The sequence below is a fragment of the Podarcis filfolensis genome (genome assembly GCF_964270895.1).
Source record: "Podarcis filfolensis genome assembly, chromosome: 3".
NCBI classification, from domain to species: Eukaryota; Metazoa; Chordata; class Lepidosauria; order Squamata; family Lacertidae; genus Podarcis; species Podarcis filfolensis.
The window spans coordinates 28,872,009-28,894,103 of record NC_139606.1 but is presented as its reverse complement, the minus strand read 5'-3'; the positions used below and the strand labels follow the sequence as shown (position 1 = coordinate 28,894,103).

The 22,095-nt window shown below is 46.5% G+C and overlaps 1 protein-coding gene across 1 annotated transcript in view; it reads right to left on the bottom strand.

Moving 5' to 3' along the window:
* Window positions 1-21,220, bottom strand: part of RNF144A (ring finger protein 144A) — a 60,418-nt gene extending 39,198 nt beyond the window's left edge. Inside the window, exon 1 of the mRNA XM_083607425.1 lies at window positions 20,811-21,220. The gene's annotated coding sequence lies outside the window, so the exon portion shown is untranslated. The remainder of the gene's footprint in view (window positions 1-20,810) is intronic.
* Between the last annotated feature and the right edge of the window lie 875 nt (window positions 21,221-22,095).

Below are 22,095 nucleotides of genomic sequence, written 5' to 3'. Positions count from 1 at the left end.
ACAAGAAAAAATTATTCTGAATCCCAGAAGCCAGAACAGCAAGAGGGATCTGGCTTCTGGGATACCGTGTGGCTGTTCTGGCTTCTGGGATAACCACGCCAAGCCTCTTCAGGGCAGTGGGATGAAGGCTCCCCCTGCCCAAAGAGGCTGCGCACGGCTAAGGCAGAAGCCAGGACAGGCACGTTGAGTACCAGTGTGGTGTAGTGGTTAAGAGCGGTAGTCTCGTAATCTGGGGAACCGGGTTTGAGTCTCCGCTCCTCCACATGCAGCTGCTGGGTGACCTTGGGCCAGTCACACTTCTTTGAAGTCTCTCAGCCCCACTCACCTCACAGAGTGTTTGTTGTGGGGGAGGAAGGGAAAGGAGAATGTTAGCCGCTTTGAGACTCCTTAAAAGGGAGTGAAAGGCGGGATATCAAATCCAAACTCTTCTTCTTCTTCTTCTTCTTGCTGAAGGGGCGCTGCGCAGTCCTCCCGCTCTGAGAGGGAGAACTGCGCAGCGCCCCTTCAGCGAAGCGGGAGGAGGAACAGAAGGGGCTCCATTTCTCCTGCTGCTTCGCTGAAGGGGCACTGCACACAGCTCTACCTCTCAGCGCTGTGCCATTTGCTCCATAAGACGCACTCACATTTCCCCTTACTTTTTAGGAGGAAAAAAGTGTGTCTTATAGAGCGAAAAATACGGTAACAACTACTGTTTTCCCTTTGTTATTGTTGAATTCTAAATAAAGTATTGTTCTGTTGTTGTTTTTTTAAAAAAGACACCTGCAAGGAAAAGAAGGCAATTGTAGGAATAAATCTATGGCATTTGTTTGGGCAGGAAAGAGGGAGGGAGCACCGAGTTCTACATGGGTGGCAGTGATCCTCTGCCTTTAAGGGAGAACTGCCTGATGTGCAGCATTTCCGCAGAGGAAACTTTTCTAGGCCTGGAGAAGAAGTCATGGGAAAAAGCTTCCCCTGCTAAATTTCTGAAAGCCAAAGAGCTATTTAAAGGCATGGAATGTCTGCCAGGGAAAGGACTGGCAACTCTCGCAGAGGAGTGTGTCTGTGTGTGGGTGTGTAAAAACAGTGAAGATTCCTTGGTTTTAAGGAACAATTAGCAGTGCATGAAAATAACCAACAAAAATGACAAACGACACTGTTTGTGCAACCTGGTGCATGTAGTTAAAAATTAGATCAAACAAGTTGAAGTAACATAAAGGCAAGAGAGGGAACACCTAATACAGCCCCATCCCAAGACTGCAAGTCAGCCTCTTCTCCTCTGTCCTTCCCTGCCCAACATCCATGTTCTAGATCCCTGGAATAATAATAATAATAACCTCTGCAAACCTCAGTATCCTGCTTCTCAATGGCAAAAAAATAAATAAAATCCTAACCCAGCAAAGGGCAGCAATTATGAGCCCGTTATAAACCTGGATAAATAAAAAGCCTCAATTTTTATAAAGTGGCTGCAAATCATCACTTACAGTTATGAAACCCAACTGTAAGGTTGCCAGATTCTTGTCTGTCTAAGGCTGCCAACTTTGCAACTAGCACCTGTAACGATGTCTTTAAAAAACAAAGCTCCAACAGTGTGACCTATTGCAATTTGCATGTGATAATGTTCATCTCTGTACAGGAGAAAAGTTTTGCTGGCTAATTCTTGCCTTTTGTGCAGCTATTAAAAGGCATAGCTGCAGAGGCAGACTGAAAAGCTGGTTCTTGATGACAGTCCCTTTTCGCTTGTTGAAGCAGGCAGGACTCTGGGTTTTACCCCATAGCAGCCAGGGTATGAGGGACCTGTTGGAGAAAAGTTGGAGGGGGCACAAAAATATCTGCCAGGAATATAAGCTGCAAATGTATACCTATAGGCCTGAAAGTATGGAGTTGATTTCTGAGTAAGGTAAAAGTAAAGGGATCCCTGACCGTTAGGTCCAGTCGCGGACAACTCTGGGGTTGCGGTGCTCATCTTGCTTTACTGGCCAAGGGAGCCAGCGTACAGCTTCCAGGTCATGTGGCCAGCATGACTAAGCCACTTCTGGTGAACCAGAGCAGGGCACAAAAACGCCATTTACCTTTCCACCGGAGCGGTACCTATTTATCTACTTGCACTTTGACGTGCTTTCGAACTGCTCGGTTGGCAGGAGCAGGGACCGAGCAACGGGAGCTCACCCCGTCGTGGGGATTCGAACCGCCAACCTTCCGATCGGCAAGCCCAAGGCTCAGTGGTTTAGACCACAGCACCACCCATGTCCCTGATTTCTGAGTAGGGACTGGCAATTTGGTCAAACTCAGTTTCTCATTTTTCTAATGTTTAGTTCAGTTCTCCACAATCCCACAAAAGTTTGTGTTTATTATTTTTAAGTCCTCATGAAAATTCATCAGCAAATTTATACTACTACATAGGCTTTTTATGCAGTTTTGCATAATCTACACATTTTTGTAAAGCAATTTTCCCTAATTCAATGCCTTTCCAATGTTGCTTCCACTAATAAATACATTTGTATGAGCACTTGGACCTAGCATACGTATGTTACTACACACTGCTTGGCTGGAGAACTGCAAAGAAAATTCTGAAGTGTGAATTCAAACAATGCCTGAATTTCAGTTTGTGTAATGTTTTGTAGTTAGGTAAGCTTGCCTTTCAATGTGAATTAAATCTAATTTGTCTGCCATCCCTACCTCTGAGTAGACACAGTTTTAAAAATCTTTATCTGTTGTATTTTATCAGCTAGGCTGTTGTTTTATTGAACTGGAGTTGATAACAACAACATCAATAAACAACAACAACAACGTTATTATTTGTACCTATTTGTACTTAATTTATTTGTAACTCTATTCTCTCAACCCAGAAGCACTTGTGCATTGCAGGTGCAAGGTTAAAATAAATGACAAAAATACCAAGCTCTATCGTTACATTACTGCTGAATGAACTTCTGCATATATAGCTTTTCTTTCCAAACTTGGCAAACAGCTGGCGTCAACTTGCCAGCTAGCACTTTTTAAGTTGTTAGCAATTTATGTATTTTTAGCCATTTATTTTTCTTAAAGCCATTTGAACTTCAAAAAATACACATCAGAAGAATTTATATGAAATGAAGACTTTTGAGGCATGAGGTCCATGCACTAACAACACAATCCCATGTCTACTCAGAAGTAAGTCACACTTGAGTTCAAGGTGAATTCCAGGTAAAGGTGTGCAGGATTCAGCCTTAGCCTGTGATGGAGTGTTGCTAGATCCTGTTCTACAGCCCTTTTATAATACCTATGGTTGTCTTTAAAACTAAAACTAAGTGAGTTATCACTGTACAGTCGTACTGTACCTTGGTTGTCAAACGCCTTGGTACTTGGGACGTTTGGGTTCCTGAACGCTGCAAACCCGGAAGTGAGTGTTCTGGTTTGAGAAAATTTTTCGGAAGCTGAATGTCCGATGAGGCTCCTGCAGCTTCCGATTGAGTGCAGGAAGCTCCTGCAGCCAATTGGAAGCAGCACCTTGGTTTTCGAACCATTTCGGGAGTCGAACAGATTAAGTTCGACAACCAAGGTACGACTGTATGTGTGCCTGTTGGATTTCAGACTGTTACACCAAAATTAAAAGCACAAGAACCACGCTGGAACAAAACGTGGCAGTCCTAAGAGCATCCCCATTGTTACTAAGAATAAGGAGAACCTTTACAAAAATGTAGCTAGTTGCAATAAAGAATTGTATAAAGTTTATGGAATAAATTAACAAATAAATAACTTCAAAAACAACAAAAATGTAGCTAGTCTAACATGAACAAAGGACAGGAAGCACAACGTTAACTTTCCAAGGGAGGAACTGCCTTCTATTTCACCCTAGTCTAGTCAATATGTTTTGGCCATTGCTTCCCCTCTGCAATGGGGCACGGGTGGCACTGTGGGTTAAACCACAGAGCCTAGGACTTGCTGATCAGAAGGTCAGTGGTTCGAATCCCCACGACGGGGTGAGCTCCCATTGCTCGGTCCCTGCTCCTGCCAACCTAGCAGTTTGAAAGCACATCAAAGTGCAAGTAGATAAATAGGTACCGCTCCAGCGGGAAGGTAAACGGTGTTTCCGTGCGCTGCTCTGGTTCACCAGAAGCGGCTTAGTCATGCTGGACACATGACCCGGAAGCTGTCTGTGGTCAAACACTGGCTCCCTCGGCCAATAAAGCAAGATGAGTGCCGCAACCCCAGAGTTGGTCACGACTGGACCTAATGGTCAGGGGTCCCTTTACCTTTACCTTCCCCTCTGCAAGAAGGGCTTAATTTGCATTGGGGGGGGAGCAATACGTGGGAGAAGTATTTAACTCTTCTCCTGCTCACTGGTTTTCTTCCAAGGGGGCCCCTCCACCATTTTTCCTTCCAAAATTAAAACTGCCCTGGGGAAGGCACATTCATGTCTTCCACACTCAGCTCCCATTCTCATCTGAAAGTAGGAGCGGGGTGCGGGGGAATTCAGAAGGTGTGATACGTCTTCCTAGAGGAGGTGGGCAGGCAAGCAAAGAGTTTAATCCTGCTGCAACCTGCCTTTGACACAGAAACATGGGCCTGTAATCTGGGCTGCAGAAGGAAGCAGCTGGGGGTGGGTAGGTGGGTTAAGCCCCCTTTGCCCACTTCTCCGCCACCTCAATAAATGTATCAACACCTTCTGGAACCCCCACCCCAACTTGCAGAGGAGAAACGGTAGCAGGGTGTTGAAGACATGAGGCTGAGGCAGAACGTGCCGTCCGTCCCCAAGATGGCAGTTTTAGTTTTGGCAAGAAAGATGTGGTGACTCAGGCAAGTAAACTATATCCCAAGATTATTATTTTTTTTTAAAAAAAAAATGCAGAATCTCTTGCCAAAACCTATCTACAGAAGGCAGAAACCCTGCTGATGACTTAATATGGTGAGAAGTTAAAAATGTGAGAGAAAGGCTTTGAACACTGGTAGTTTCCTTATCCAATTGACAGCTACTTCGGGAAAATGCAATGCACGCCAGAAAGAAAGAAAGAACGAAAGTCTATTTTAGAGGCTAAGAGGGGAAATGTACCTACTGTGAAAGTTTAAAGCAGATTAGAACTGAGCAGTTTGAAAATGTGTTATTAGGTAGCCCACCAGACTGGATGTCAAGTGAGAAAACACAGATCTTAAGCCAAACAGATCACCACCTCGAGATACCACTGTCCTAAACTTGCCCTGGCTGGTTTTAGATTTGTCAGCTTCTGAAATCAGAAACCATCTCACTTGATAGCCACTTGTTATCACAGTAATGGCAAAACAACAACTAAACAACCCCCTGCCAGGAAACAACATCTCCTGGACAAATGGACCCCATCATGGGGTGTTAAGGCTTTAAAATTCCTTGCCTCTTTATCCATAGAATCATAGAGTTGGAAGAGACCACAAGGGCCATCGAGTCCAACCCCCTGCCAAGCAGGAAACACCATCAGAGCACTCCTGACATATGGTTGTCAAGCCTCTGCTTAAAGACCTCCAAAGAAGGAGACTCCACCACACTCCTTGGCAGCAAATTCCACTGTCAAACAGCTCTTACTGTCAGGAAGTTCTTCCTAATGTTTAGGTAGAATCTTCTTTCTTGTAGTTTGGATCCATTGCTCCGTGTCCGCTTCTCTGGAGCAGCAGAAAACAACCTTTCTCCCTCCTCTATGTGACATCCTTTTATATATTTGAACATGGCTATCATATCACCCCTTAACCTCCTCTTCTCCAGGCTAAACATGCCCAGCTCCCTTAGCCGTTCCTCATAAGGCATCGTTTCCAGGCCTTTGACCATTTTGGTTGCCCTCCTCTGGACACGTTCCAGTTTGTCAGTGTCCTTCTTGAACTGTGGTGCCCAGAACTGGACACAGTACTCCAGGTGAGGTCTGACCAGAGCAGAATACAGTGACACTATTACTTCCCTTGATCTAGATGCTATACTATTGATGCAGCCCAGAATTGCATTGGCTTTTTAGCTGCCGCGTCACACTGTTGGTTCATGTCAAGTTTGTGGTCAACCAAGACTCCTAGATCCTTTTCACATGTACTGCTCTCAAGCCAGGTGTCACCCATCTTGTATTTGTGCCTCTCATTTTTTTTTGCCCACTTCTCTTCAGGCTTATTAAGAGCTACTATTCTGGTTGTATGTGATGAGTAAAAACAGTTTCCCCTTCCTTTCAAGTCATCAATATGCCACAGGTAATTAGCTAACATAAATGGGCGAGGATATACTCACTGGGTGACCCTGGGCAAGTCACCATCTCTCAGCCTCATAGGGGCTGCTCTGAACTATGTACCTGACCTTAACCTCCTCAGAGGAAAAGTGAAGTATAATTCTGTTGTAGATGTCTTGCGGGCTGGTAAAAACAAGCCTGTCTCACCTTTAAATGCTGGGAAATTGTCAGGCTGAAGGGAGGGAACATTACAAGATGGAAGGCCTAACACTCCAATGTTCAGCAGTGCAACATGTTCGTTGTTCCTCAGTCATCAAAGATACAAGGACATTCCAGACTAGGTAGCAGACTTGACCATTCTTCCTACTATCTCTACTGAAAACTAAGCAGATCCTATACCACTGTACTATTCTGCTGCACAGCTTTCGTTATAATCAATAAAAGGTTTGCTAGAAACCAGAGAGGGAAGCTGAGGTTCTGTTGCAGCAGGATTAATCCGAGGAAATGCCTCGTGCACTGTTGGTGGGGATGGAGGAACTGTGCCAAATTTAAGCCACTTGTTTTCCTTAGTAATAAAAAAAATAAAAAAACGATTCCGGGGAACAGCAGGACAGAGAAGATTAGCTGGCTGTAGCAAATGCCGATTTCCTTGAGCTGCTGAGGCAACAGTTGCATGTATATTATTCTAACCTCAATTCAAGGCTTCAGATTCAAGATCTGATTTAAAGTGCTAGTGGCGGATACAAGTCCTAAACAGCTTGGGACCCAAATCTCTGCAACATCAGACAACTAAATCTGCTTGCAGACCCTGCCAAGATTCAGGGTGAGGGGATACACGGGGCAGCCTTCTCTGTGGTGTGGCCTTGACTCAGGCGTGTCTGTCTCCCACATGGTTAAGTTTCAGGCACCAATTGAAAACCTTTTTATTTACCTAGTCTTTTACAGTTTGCCAAATAGCAGCTCCTCTCCTTATCAGCAACGTATGTATTTCTGCTTTCATGATTTGCTATTCATTTCTTTTGTACATGCGTGCTTTTAGCTCTTCTACTAAAATTAGAGGATGAAATCAGGAGAGGATCAACAACCCCTGGAGGAATGATGGACTCTTCATTTTTCTCAATGGTCTTAAAACAATGCCCAGTTCCACCCATTGTTTTTGATACAGAAAGGTCAACATACAGCAATTTCACCATATTTGGGGTTACTTTGTTTGTATGCCCTGTTTGTTGGCAAAGGTTGGCACTTACCTATCAGGGCAAATTATATTTTGTTGGGCTCCCCCCCCCCATGGTGAAAATATCTGCTCTGAATCATAAACAGGCATATTAAAATGAAATATTCACCCCATGAGAAGTAACTCCAGTAACAGGGCAGTTACTATTGATTCTTCCAATAACAGGGCAGTTACTGTATGCAGAATTGAGTGAATGTGACTGCATGTGAATGACCCCCCCAAAAAAATGTTCAGCTATGGGATGTGGCTCTAACAGTCTGGAATTCCACCTTTCTTTGTCTTGGATTAGATTTATTTCAAAATCCGCTATGTGTTGTCTAAGTGGGGCTGGCCACACCGATTCACAGAAGCCACCAGCATATGTGTAAAAGTTAGTGTGTATGCATAGGACAGGGAACCTGTGGCCCTCTTATGTTAATGTATTCCAGCTCCCATCAGCCTCAAGCAGCATGGTCAATGGTCAGAGCTGATGATGAGCTGTAGCTCATCAAAATCCAGAGGGCCACAGAGTTCCCATTCATGATGTAGTGCTCAAAACGTTCTTGAGATTTTATCAATTCACTGAAGCCAAATCACTTTTAAAACCCTGTGTAGAGCAGTTTGGCACTGAATCATTTGTACTGGAAAGCTTCCTGTACACACACATACACCAACTTTGGTCTGCATCCATCCAAGGCTGCAGAAAGTATCTGGCAGTGACAGTTCAGAAATAATGTTCCAAGGCACATTAAAACAGTATCCCATTCATCTCATCTTGAGCATAATGAAAACCACAAGAAGTACACTACTAGATAAAATGAGACCACACTTGTCAAAATGCCCTTTACTTCAAATTCCCCCTGTGGTTCAAAACACTACGTATGTAACACTTAGTGGACCAAGCACATGATCCGGGGCCATAAAGGTTTGCTAACGCAAAATTTAAAGGGAGATACAAGAAAGAAAAACACAACAGAAGTCTCTCAGAAGTTACAAAACACGGCCACTCTGTTGTATACCCAGCTGAACCATAAGATCTTCAGAGGGGGCATTGCTAACCATACCATTATTGGCAAACTGTTGTTTGACAGTTTCTCAGATGTGGGTCTCTTCTGTGGTATTACCCACCCTCTGAAATGCTCTTCTTTGTCCAGTACAGGAGGCACCACACATAATGAGCTTCAGACTTCTTCAGATGGGAAGTCTCATCTGTTCCAACAGGATATCACTGACAGCAAGTATTAGTGCTTCACTCATTCTCTCACAAACTATATGTATCCATCAGATTTCCATGGTTCTGTGCAAGTTGAAAGGAGATCTGTGTGCCTTGCCAGGGGTGACAACCTTTGGAGCTCCAGATGTTACTGACCTACAGCTTCCATCAGCCCCAACAATGGCCACGGATGATGCAAGTTGTAGTTAGGAACATCTGGAAGCTAACAAAGGTTCTTCATGAAATCTGGGTGTCCAACCATTTGGAGAAGCCAATGTATGTACAGCTGTATACACACAGAAAAACCCCTTTCCATGTTTGCACTGAACACAAAAAGTTTGGAAGACAGAGCTATTGGGCACGATCCGTCCTCCTCAAATGTATCCAGCATACATGGAAATGGGGAGAGAAATCAAATGACTGAATTGGGCTATGGATTTCAAACAGAATGAAATGAGAGAAAAACTGAAATTATACTGGAATGGATGAAGTAAATAATTATATACAGAAGTCAGACGAAGAATCAAAATTTCTTTAGCTTCTTTACTTCTCCCTCTGAAATCTTTTTCTATTCCTTTTTCTCTATCTCTTCCTCTTTCTTTCTTTTTTCCTTTACCCTCTTTCCTTTCTCTCCCCCCCCCCCTTTAGATTATTGTTTTAGTTTGGACAAAAAAAAAGCTATTTGATAATAATCTTTGTCTATTTTTTAAAATCAATCCAAATTAAAAAAATATTTAAAGAAATCACCTTTACATAACACAAAGATTCAGGATGATCAATCTCCCCACAGAATAGAAAGGCATCTTCTTGAGCATCTTAGTGTGGGGAAAGATGCAAAAGTTCCAGTTTAGATGCACTGAGGAAGTGCAGGATCAGAAAGTGCAAGTCACTTTTGTAGCATTTCTCAGCATCTCCAAACATATCGAGTCCCTCTAAATAATAAACGATGCTTTCTTTTTCTAGGCTGATGTGTTTGTTTCCTTTGCCTCCTGCTCCCTCCCCTACCGAATCACTGGAGGAGACGGTGACTAGTTCACACCATCCCAACGGGATTGTTGTTTTGCTCTCAGCTTGAAGAACATTCAGTTGTCAGCAGCACTGGGAATACCCAAAGTGGGCCCTTATGGCTAGGATTAGGTGCCCATGAACAAAGGTTTAGAGATCCAGGGTAAGGATCACCCTGCCATCACATCTCATGGTGCCTCGGAGGGCACAGATGCAGTCTAGCAGCAGCTACCAGGAGCCACAGTTCTCTCCAGATGGGAAGAAGCTTTTTGGTGGTACTTTACCTCTGCTTCAACCACAGAGCCTAGGACTTGCTGATCAGAAGGTTGGCAGTTCGAATCCCCGCGACGGAGTTAGCTCCCGTTGTTCAGTCCCTGCTCCTGCCAACCTAGCAGTTCGAAAGCACGTCAAAGTGCAAGTAGATAAATAGGTACCACTCTGGCGGGAAGGTAAGTGGCGTTTCCGTGCACTGCTCTGGTTCGCCAGAAGTGGCTTAGTCATGCTGGCCACATGACCCGGAAGCTGTAAGCCGGCTCCCTCGGCCAGTAAAGCGAGATGAGCACTGCAACCCCCGAGTCGGCCACGACTGGACCCAATGGTCAGGGGTCCCTTTACCTTTACTAACCTCTGCTTCCTCCAAGGCAGCTACTTTGGCTTGGATGTACCTCTCACAAGTGCTTCTTGGGTGAGGAGTTCCATGGCTTTGCTGGGAGGCTGGCACCTCAAATGGGCTACAAATAACTTCCTGCCTGTCCAGCCCAGGGAAGAAGAAGAGTTTGGATTTGATATCCCGCTTTATCACTACCCGAAGGAGTCTCAAAGCGGCTAATATTCTCCTTTCCCATCCTCCCCCACAACAAACACTCTGTGAGGTGAGTGAGGCTGAGAGACTTCAGAGAAGTGTGACTGGCCCAAGGTCACCCAGCAGCTGCATGTGGAGGAACAGGGAATCGAACCCGGTTCACCAGATTACGAGTCCACCGCTCTTAACCACTACACCACACTGACTCTCTCCACACTGGAAAGCCTTTAATGGCAGGAAAAGCACATGCCAGGACACCTGCACATCACTTGCAAGCTGCTGTACACAGCTTGCCCAAGAGCCCCTTGCTATGTGGTACCCAATTCAATGTTCATCTGTGCTGCCAGCTTATCCAAGGTCAAGTATGGCTCTGGAAATACTCAGTTCTCAGTGTGTGTGTTAAGAACCACCACACTGTACCCAGCTCTGTATCAGAGCTAAGCCACAACCAGCTGTCAGAGGGAAATCAGGAGATGGGAACCAGAGCTCAGTAGTTGGGTCATGGAATGAGACAGTGGTCAGCTGTGGGAGGTGTTTTTTAGTGGGGCGAGGGAGACACTTTAGCCAGAAGTCAAAGCTTGGAGTCCGAGCAAACAAAAATGTGCTAGACCAGTACAACCACGGCTGTGGGAAGATACTCCAAGCCACGGTTCGAGTTGCTCCTGAAACAGAGTCACTGTGCACAGAGAACCAGATTGAGTCTAACCCATAGACATATGTGACAGCCAGGAACTAAGTAGCTGAGACGGAAGTATTTTCTAAAAGTTGGATATCTAGCTGGAGTCACACCTATCTCCAGGCTGATCCATACATACATGCATGCTCTTCCCTACTTCATGACTGTCAGACTTCATAATGGATCGTCACCACAGGCAGCAAAGAGTTGCCATCACAAACAGAGCTTTTTAGTAGCTGACACATTTAACAGTCAATCAAGTAAGAGCTGACAGAAAGATCAAGGGATGCATGTGAATCATGCGTGAAACAGGCCTCAGATGAGAGTTTTGCACCTCAGGTTCAAAGAATTCCCGCATGAGCACCGGAAAGCTATCTAGAAATTGGAGCAGAATTTAAAGGATATTATCTTGAGTGCAGTTTTCTGTTGAAAGCTCATACCACCAAAAGCTACCCTTTCAAAATATTAGCTAAATGTCTACCTGGGCTGGAGTTCCTATACAGTGGTACCTTGGGTTAAGAACTTAATTCGTTGCGGAGGTCTGTTCTTAACCTGAAACTGTTCTTAACCTGAAGCACCACTTTAGCTAATGGGGCCTCCTGCTGCTGCCGCGCCGCCGGAGCACGATTTCTGTTCTCATCCTGAAGCAAAGTTCTTAACCTGAAGCACTATTTCTGGGTTAGCGGAGTCTGTAACCTGAAGCGTATGTAACCTGAAGCGTATGTAACCCGAGGTACCACTGTATCTCAAAAGTCTGGACCCAAAAAGACCTAGTGTTCTGCTTTAGTGTACTGGAGCTTGGAAATATCCTGCTAATATGCTGCTTTATTTCTTCCTCTTTCACATCCTTCTGGAGAAGACAGCAAGAATGGATTACATGGGCAGCTCCTGAATGAGACATTATCTAGAGGCTTTCGAGGGAGCAACTGAGCCAATTATGGTTGCAATTGTTTTTTAAATGTCTGGAACATAATGCGCCGAAAGACCTAAATAGATAAAAAGAACTCTGACTGCTGCTTCTTATTACTTCCCTATAAAAATCTAGGAATGATACTGTACTCTTAGTTCTAGTAAACAGATAGAATTTTCAAACCAGTTAATTTTGGAAAATCCAAGAATAGTCCTATTTAATTGGTGGCTCTTGAGCATTTCCCCCCAAAGTACTGCAAAGCAAAAATGCCACATACCTTCCATAAAAAGCAGTTTACTTCAGATCATACAATAAAGCAGCATTTCTTAAACACTACTCAGGTGTTCTCAGATGCATAGGTCAGTCTTTTTACTGAACCAAACTATGCTGGAGAAGCTGGCCTCTGCATTTAACGGGCAGTCCAGAAGTACAAGCAGCCAAAACAAAGATGGATGGATGTTCTATATTACACAGGATGGCAATCTGCTCATAAAATAACCTGAGGCGTGTCGGCGAGTGACGGCATCGAAGGACAACTCAGTTAGGCTGAAACAACTTTCCACCTTCCTTAAATTGAGGGTGGGGGCACAGGCCATTGGTGCTGAGTGGAACTCTGAACAAACAGCCCTTTAAACGCACTGCCAAAACATTTCCACAAACTATGCCTCAGGGCTATGCGGGGGGGAAATGAATTGCACTGAGAGTTCAACACATTCTGCAACACCAACAGACACCAACAGCAAGAAGTCATCATCTGCACCAACTGGGGAAATGTGTCAGATGACGGTCCCCTAAAACATTTCCCTAAAATATTTGGAGGGATAGCCACACGACCGATATCATCCGCTGACACCTCTGCTGTTGGAGTTACCCTGGACAGAAACATGCGGCCAAGCATTCTCAAAACATTTAACTTCCAGGCATTTTTAAGAATGGATAGATCCCTGAGGCCCAGAACTCCTGAGTTCAAAAGCCTACAAATTTAGTGCCAAGCAACCTAGAAAATCTAAGATTATTTAGTTTTCACTGGCTACTGTTGTTGTGAATCCCTCCCTTAGCTTACTCTACATAATTAAATTGCCTTTCACTAGCCATTCCGCTGCCATCTGACCCCCACTGTTTCTTCCACCCATGTATAAATGTGCCTCTTAAGATAACCCTTTCACCCATCTGATGAAGTAGACTTCAGTCCATGAAAGCTAATGCCACAGTAAACTTGCTATTTGTTAAAATGTCACATAGATTCTTTGCTTTCTTTAATCCGTTCCTGAACCACGCGAGAATCCACCCTCCCCCCCCCACCCAGCCTGCTAAATTTACCCAAGAGCTAATGAAGAGAAATGCTGAAACCGTTTTGGAAGTCCAATGGGTGACTTCCTCCATGTGTGCTGACAGTGTCAAAGAATTCTAAAAAATTGTTGAGGCAGGGATACCAGCAGCCTTTTCTATAAAGCCATGCCCATGCTGTGCTTTATGCTAGCTACTTATCTGCATGGCGGGTGGTGTTAGATAACGTAGTCCTTAAAACAGAACAAAGTAACTACTGCTCAACAGATGCACACTTGGGTGTTGGAGGGCCTTCCCAACCAGTGTTCAAAATCAGCCAGGTGCCAGGCGCTTTTTGCACCTGGCTATTGGCCACTTAAGGGACAAGGGTGGCGCTGTGGGTTAAACCACAGAGCCTAGGACTTGCCGATCGGAAGGTCTGTGGTTCGAATCCCCGCGACGGGGTGAGCTCCCGTTGCTCGGTCCCTGCTCCTGCCCACCTAGCAGTTTGAAAGCACGTCAAAGTTCAAGTAGATAAATAGGTACAGCTCCAGCGGGAAGGTAAACAGCGTTTCTGTGCGCTGCTCTGGTTCGCCAGAAGCAGCTTAGTCATGCTGGCCACATGACCCAGAAGCTGTACGCTGGCTCCCTCGGCCAATAAAGCGAGATGAGTGCCACAACCCCAGAGTCGGACACGACTGGACCTAATGGTCAGGGGTCCCTTTACCTTTACCTTTATTGGCCACTTGCGACCAACGGAAGATTCCTGGGTGCCAAGATGGCGCCTGACATCTCCACCATCTGGAGGTGAATGCCTGGGGATCATTGGATCTTGACTGTTTCCACACACTAATTTCACATCCTGCAGAATTCTATCAGTTATATTTTATCTGCAGAATCGGAACAAATTTCAGGAACCAAACTTGGCTTTTTCTGTGCAGGGAACAACGTTATAGCTAATTGTTGTAGCTTGTCTCCACTTACCCTACCCCACTGCCCTGCTCAGGGCACCGTGTCACCATGAAGAAAAAGAGGTAGGAATAGGCCAATATCTACGTGCACTGTCTCTGGATCAAGTGACTTTTCTTCTCAAAGTTCTTAACCAAGCTCAAGGTTGTCTTCTGCACTAGCCTGGTGTTTAAGTGATAAACAGAGTCAGTCCATCATTTGCAAACTAAGACTTTAGAGCTGTCTTGCCCCAAAATGGCAAACAGACATTCTGTTTTGGCGACTGCAACCCTGGTTTAAGGAGCCATTTGGTACCTAGCTTATATATCTGAGTTTCTAACACTATTCCCAACCCCCTCAAAATAGCCAGTTTCTCATTTGTGATTCAGAAGTACAGTGTGCATGGGTATGCAAACTAAGGCCCTGGGGGCCGGATCTGGCCCAATCGCCTTCTAAATCCGGCCCGCAGACGGTCCGGGAATCAGCATGTTTTTACATGAGTAGAATGTGTCATTTTATTTAAAATGCATCTCTGGGTTATTTGCAGGGCATAGGAATTTGTTCATTCCCCTTACCCAAAAAAAATATAGCCCGGCCCCCCACAAGGTCTGAGGGACAGTGGACTGGCCCCCTGCTGAAAAAGTTTGCTGACCCCTGACCTAAGGGTACAATTAACCAAACACTGGTGCCCCATTAAAAGGAAGAAAAAAAAGACATTGCGATCACACCAGCATAAGCGATTAGCGAGGGAGCAGCACAATTAGTACTATTCCCACCCCCACCCCAGCTAAGGTTGCCAAATGTTTCCTGGCAGGACTCCTGGGTCTTTAACACCTACCTGGCGTGCAGAAATGTAGCAGGTGCAGCTTTAGCCATCCATTTGTCTTCATGGCAGGAAAAGCTTCATCTGCTATATTTCTGCCTGTCAGACAGCTGTAAAAAAAAGGCAAAGGAACTTGCCATGGCAAAAGAAGAAGAAGAGAAAGTTGTTAGCCTTTATTTCTAATCAGCTTACACTGCAGGATGCTTTCTCTCTCATTATTTTTCCTCTCTATAAAAGAGCTGTTTCGACCCCTGTGCTGGAAGGTATAGCTATTCCACTGTTGTGCTGAGAAACTGCAGGTAATTTTGCACAATGGGGCAAGAGCAAGCCTTTGTAAGGGTTCCTTCTTTTGCAGATTTAACTCCATGGTGCTGTAAATATTTACAGCAATGTTCCTTCCCACCCGCCTTCTGTTTCTGGGGAAACCCAGCCAGATAGGTGGGGTATAAATAATAATAATAATAATAATAATAATAATAATAATAATAAATTTCCCCTCTTATAGATAATAAGGAAACCCTCAGTAAATATTCATGTTTAAACTGACAAGCAAAAAAGGTAAGGGGATGGAGAGACCTCTTGAAGAGAAACCATAGGATCCTCATAACTCCCCATAAAGGCTTGGTGTGCAGCTACAGAGAAGAAATGGCCGGGGAGCAGAAGAGAACAAGAATTCTGAAGGATGTGAAGAGGTCAAAGGTCAGCGACGGAGGCTCATATAATTAGACCAGAAGATCTGCTGGAATAAAATAAGATTCCTATGATGTAACTAGATTTGAAATAGCCTGGGGTGACTCATGACATTAATGAAATCTGCCCCAAAATATAAGCCAAGATGGGAAGGACGCAGAGAACTCCAATGAATTATGGAAAATGCAGGCGAAACAGCAACAACTGAGAAGTTTTCATGCTGTCAGTGTTTCGTTAGCAAAGGATGGACTCCCTCATGATAAGCCACCCAGTTAATTCATCCGTTGCAGTTACTCAAAAATTAAAATTCCAGATTTCATCCCCAACAGCAGATGGCTTCAACTTTGCAAATTTTAAAATCTACAGGCTTAAAAAAAAAACCCAACACCAGTTTTTAAATTTAGGCCTTAATTTTAGGAGCTAAAATTAAATAGCTGTTTTGGAATGCATAGCTTTTTTAGCTTCTGGAATTCATGCTGCTGTTCCATTTATTTTTAACTGGTCTATGTTTCGGGTAATTTTGTGCTGCTAGCATTTAAAACGGTCTAGTTTGGCTTTAAATGGTATTGTGTTTTTATGATAGGTAAGCTGCCTTGTAAGGTCTATGCCCATAAAGACAGCTTATAAACAAGTTTATAAGTAAATAAGTACAGCCCAGACACGATGCAACACATACACATACATTCCTAAATTTTGATTTACACAGGGATGAAACCTGCGTCACCTGAAAGCTTGCATACAGCAATTCTGAACGACGACTCGGCCAAACAATACTTATTGCCTTTCTTTCTCCGTGTTCTATTTCTTACACTTCGATCTCACTCTGAGCCTCTTTATTGTGAAGCAAGGTTATGGATAAATGCCCAGTGACGCTGCGTTGACAGCATACTTGAGGGCACTATTCCCCCCCCCTGCCCCCATCTATCTCCTTCATGTTTCCCTGCAGCAAATGATGAGTATTCTGAGTCAATTTGTGTGGGTTTCCTGCCAGCGGCTTTAGCAAGGCTCGCTTTAAAAAACATACCAAGAATAGCACATGAGCCTCTCCAGGCAGCAGAGTTGGAGGGAGTGGAATATTCGCCAAGCCAGCCTATGGATGAGATGACCGGAGCTCCTTTAGAAAACACGTAAGGAGGCCTCTGTGCAGTTCTGCGGTCTCGAAGTGGCGGGATGCAACATATAGCTCCTCCTACACTTGGTATTTTTAAGATTAAGATTGCCGGAAGAAATATCAACAACCTCAGATATGCAGATGACACAACATTGATGGCAGAAAGTGAGGAGGAATTAAAGAACCTTTTAATGAGGGTGAAAGAGGAGAGCGCAAAATATGGTCTGAAGCTCAACATCAAAAAAACGAAGATCATGGCCACTGGGCCCATCACCCCCTGGCAAATAGAAGGGGAAGAAATGGAGGCAGTGAGAGATTTTACTTTGTTGGGCTCCATGATCACTGCAGATGGTGACAGCAGCCACGAAATTAAAAGATGCCTGCTTCTTGGGAGAAAAGCAATGACAAACCTAGACAGCATCTTAAAAAGCAGAGACATCACCTTGCCGACAAAGGACCGTATAGTTAAAGCTATGGTTTTCCCAGTAGTGATGTATGGAAGTGAGAGCTGGACCATAAAGAAGGCTGATCGCCAAAGAATTGATGCTTTTGAATGATGGTGCTGGAGGAGACTCTTGAGAGTCCCATGGACTGCAAGAAGATCAAACCTATCCATTCTGAAGGAAATCAGCCCTGAGTGCTCACTGGAAGGACAGATCCTGAAACTGAGACTCCAATACTTTGGTCACCTCATGAGAAGAGAAGACTCCCTGGAAAGGACCCTCATGTTGGGAAAGATGGAGGGCACAAGGAGAAGGGGGCGACAGAAGACGAGATGGTTGGGCAGTGTCCTCAAAGCTACCAGCATGAGTCTGACCAAACTGCGGGAGGCAGTGGAAGACAGGAGTGCCTGGCGTGCTCTGGTCCATGGGGTCATGAAGAGTTGGACATGACTAAACGACTAAACAACAACAACAACACTTGGTATTTGCACAATTCTGCTGCTTCTTCTGAGGCAAATTTTAGGAACTCACCATCTTTCAGCCATTTTAGCAGATCTGAACTTCCAAGAGCAAGGCATCTGCCAGTAGCAACACAAGAGAGACAGACTGACTTGACATTCACGCAACTCTGGCTCCTCCAGCGGACAGAGGGAATGGGAGAAAGGCGCTTGCACTCTAAGCCTCAACACTTCCACACTTGCATTTTGAAAAACCCACTTGTGAAGTGCCCAAAGAATGTGTTGCAAAAGAATTATTATTATTATCATCAGGACGTTTGCTAAACATGTGAACAGGAGGTACAAAGCGTTCCCGGATTGTGAACCAGGTACTCCATAAACCAGATTGCCCCCTTATGTAGTCCATGAATTGGTCCAGGCAAGCTCCACCATCTGTTTCCTTATGATCACAAGGAACTGGTTCACACATGCGAGCCGGCCACTTTCTCTCCCCCACCCATCTCTCAAGCAACCTTCCTGGTTATAGGGTTGCACAGACAACCACAATGACTTCAGGTGGCAATAGCCAGCAGCAATGCCAGTGCTTTTCTAGCTGGAGTGATTGCAGTGATTTCACACAGAATATCTCCATAACAAGAAGTGGTGAGCCCAATGGGTTCAAGGAAAGAGGTGGAAGCACCTCACCAGTGTATGCAAACCAGTGCTTCCCAAACTTGGGTGTCTCCAGCTGCTTTTGGACTACCACTCCCATCATCCCTAGCTAGCAGGACCACTGGTCAGGTATAATGGGAAGTGTAGTCCAAAAGCAGGTGGAGAGCCAAGTGTGGGAAACCCTGCTCTAATGGAAGCCTCCACTGGATGAAATGGCTTTCCAACAGGGGATGGACATGGCTGGATAGCACTCTTGCAACACAAGGCAGAACCAATAAGTGTGAGATGGATGAAGTGACTACAGGTGCAGCTGCTCCCAACAATGTATCCTGAAGAGACTGCTCATCTGTAAATGTTCACAGGTATAAGAATAAAGTCAATTACCCAAGAGCAGGGATGGAGAACCTAACACCTTCCAGATGCTGTTGGAATTCAACTCCCATCAGCCCCAGGCAGAATGGCCAATGCTCTCGAATGATGGGAATTAGGAGTCCTAAAAAACCCATCTGGGGGACCCACAGGTTCCCCATCGCAGCCTTACAGCCTTGACCTTCCCGGGGGACATAATAGGTAAAGGTAAAGGGACCCCTGACCATTAGGTCCAGTCGTGACCGACTTTGGGGTTGCAGCGCACAATCTCGCTTTATTGGCCGAGGGAGCCAGCATACAGCTTCTGGGTCATGTGGCCAGCATGACTAAGCCACTTCTGGCAAACCAGAGCAGCACATGCAAACGCTGTTTACCTTCCCACCGGAGCAGTGCCTATTTATCTACTTGCACGTTGATGTGCTTTCGAACTGCTAGGTTGGCAGGAGCAGGGACCGAGCAACGGGAGCTCACCCCGTTGCGGGGATTCGAACCGCTGACCTTCTGATCGGCAAGTCCTAGGCTCTGTGGTTTAACCCACAGCGGGATATAATATGTCTCAACAAATCAGAGAACCAGCAAAGGGGAATCTGGGCGTTATAATCACATCCATCCATCCATACACACATAGCACCATCCCAGGCCTAAATCCTCTGAAAGCTTCTTAAATACTCTCCCAACGCTTTCCCCTCTGTTCTGGCAGCCCTCCCCACATACTCAGACCTTCAAGTGCGGCCAAAGGTTGTCAGATCTCACCCTTTTTCCCCCTGCAGAAAATCTGCCAGTGGAAAGGATTAAGTTGGGAGATTGCTGTCCCTGCTGCTGCTTCTCCATGCGAAGGGATTCCAAGGCTGCCTGAGTATTAATGTCAGTGGAGACTGTGGATGCTGGCTGCATCTCTCTGCCTTTTTGTACTGTCTCTACAAACCTGCTTCTACCCTGGCTAGGGCAGGGTGGGGGAAACTAAACAAAAAAAAACAAAAAGTGTCCCATGGGTGCAGAGGGCTTTATAAATGGAGGGTCACGTCAGGATGGATGCCAAATGCGGCAGAAGGACAGCAGGAGAGAAGCCCATGATTATATTAAATTGTGTGCGTACAAAGAATCGTAGAGTCGGAAGGGACCCAAGGGTCATCTAGTCCAACCCCTTGCAATCCTGCCCACAGCTGTGCCTTGGTGGGCTCAGACCACCAGGCTTTGGGGTCAACAGCCAGATGCAATGACCCATTGTGCCACAAGATGCCCCATAGCTATGCAATAAAGTACTTCCACAGCCATCTGTACCTGCCACGGGTGCCAATCAAGGAGGTCTTCCCCCATACACCCTCATTTATTGGCCAGCGTGCAGGCCAGCTAAGGGGAATAAATAACTGACGTGAAAACCAATTCCAAGAGAGATAAATAACCAACACAAAATCAATTTGCGCCTCTTGGCGAACAACGACTTGCGTGGATATTTTTTTTTGTTTCAGGGAGATGCTACCTATATAGCACTTTATAAATCAAGAAGCGTTAAGAGGTGCCCGATCCAACTTCCTACACTCATTTGCCTGGTGGAGAAGAATGAGGAGAATAGACAAGGATGCCCACCACCCAAGAGGCACACCCACCGACCCAGCCAGAGGGACAGGCGAGAACCTGGAATCCGCATTCCCAGCTGCCCTGGGGGGCAAAGTGAACTTCTCCAAGGCGCCACCGCCTCAGCTTCTTGGGGGGAGTGGGGCTAAAACCTAACCCTGCACAGGGGTACCAACTTGAACAAAATATTGGGGATGGGGGACCAGGTAAGCTCCGCCCCGCGTAATCCATCACAAGACGTGGCGGTGCGCACAAGCCATTTGAACGGCAATGTCCATAAACTGTGGGGGGGGGAGCCCCCTCCAATATTTTATTTGGGGGAGGGGGGCGAAGGGAGACCTCGGCCCTAGGAAGGGGCTCCTATGCCCGCATCTTCGTCACCGGGAAGGAAACACAAAGGCGCGTGTCGGTGCGGACGCCTCGGCGAAGGAGCCGCCTCGCCAATCCCCGAGCGAGCGGCGTAGCGAGCGCGCCATCCCCGTCGGATGCAAGCAGACACAAAGCCGAGAGCGCCGCGCCGCCTTACCCTCCTGCCGCCGCCGCCGCGCGGGAAGAAGGGGGGACTGGGGCCGCCGCTGCCTCTTCCCTCCTGCTCTGCTGCTGCTGCTGCTGCTCCTCCTCCTCCCGCTCGCCTGGACCGCCGCGCCTCAGTCTCCCGCGCTGCCTTGCCCGGGTGTTGCCTCTTGGCGCATTGTGTGCGGCTGCCTTCCCGGCGAAGTCTTGCCCGCGCGCCTGGGCGCTTCTGCCTCTCCCTCTCCCGCCGCTCCTTTTCTTCTCCTCCTGCCCGCTGCCCGCCTCCCCGAAGGAAGGGGAGGAGGAGGAGGAGGAGGAGGAAGGAAGGAAGGAAAAGGGAGCAGCTAATCTGAGCGCAAGGACGCCATTAAGCTCCGGCGGCTTTGCAGCCGCGGCGGCTGGGCTTTGAAGCGCGCCGCTCAAGTCGGGGCGCGGCGCGCGCGCGGGGAGGACGCGCCCCCTGCCGGACTCCCCAGTTCGCGCCTCGCTCAGACGGGGCGGAGGCTCGGCGTGGTGGGGGTCTCCTTTCTCCGGCTTGGGAAGGAGAAGCGCCTCCGGAGAAGAGGGCTGGCTGGGGGGTAGCAGCCCCTCACAGCGCCCCGTGGTCGGGATAGGCCTCCGGATGGCGCTCCAGGAGCTGGAGCGCGGTTTCTTCACCCGTTGCGAAAAAGCGCCTCTGGGTGGGTTGTGCGGCAGTGCGAATGCCTGCCGTCGACCCGTGACAGAAAGCGAGGAGAGATTGTGTCCTCCCTGGCCAATATAGGTAGGATGAGTGTGAGTAGAAACTAGTCTGCTGTGGGGTTGGACTACAACTCCTGTCATCTCTGACTGCTGGTCTCTGCAGGCCAGGGATGGTTGGGGTTTGTAGTACAACAACATCTGGGAATCCGAGATGGAGAAAGGTAATAGGCATTCATTGCTTCACCTGGGCAGTGTGTATAGAGCACCTGGGCTGCCCGGATGACAAGCCTCGCTGATGTGGTCCGAAGAAAAGCAGAGCAATACGTTTGGCACCAGTTTGGCTGCTGGAGTTGCCGGAAGGAGGTGTACAAGGTGCCATCAACCGCCTTAGGGATTTGTGTAGACTTTTCTTCTCCTGAAGATATCCCACAAGGCAGTTCAGGTTTACGGTCGTTTCTTCTAGATGGGCTACCTTCCCAAGTTGATGACCCATATCTGCTCCTCGCTTCCTTCTACAGCAGGCATCCCCAACCTTTGGCCCTCCGGATGTTTTGTACTACAATTCCCATCAACCTGATCTGTTAGCTAGGGATCATGGGAGTTGTAGACCAAAACAT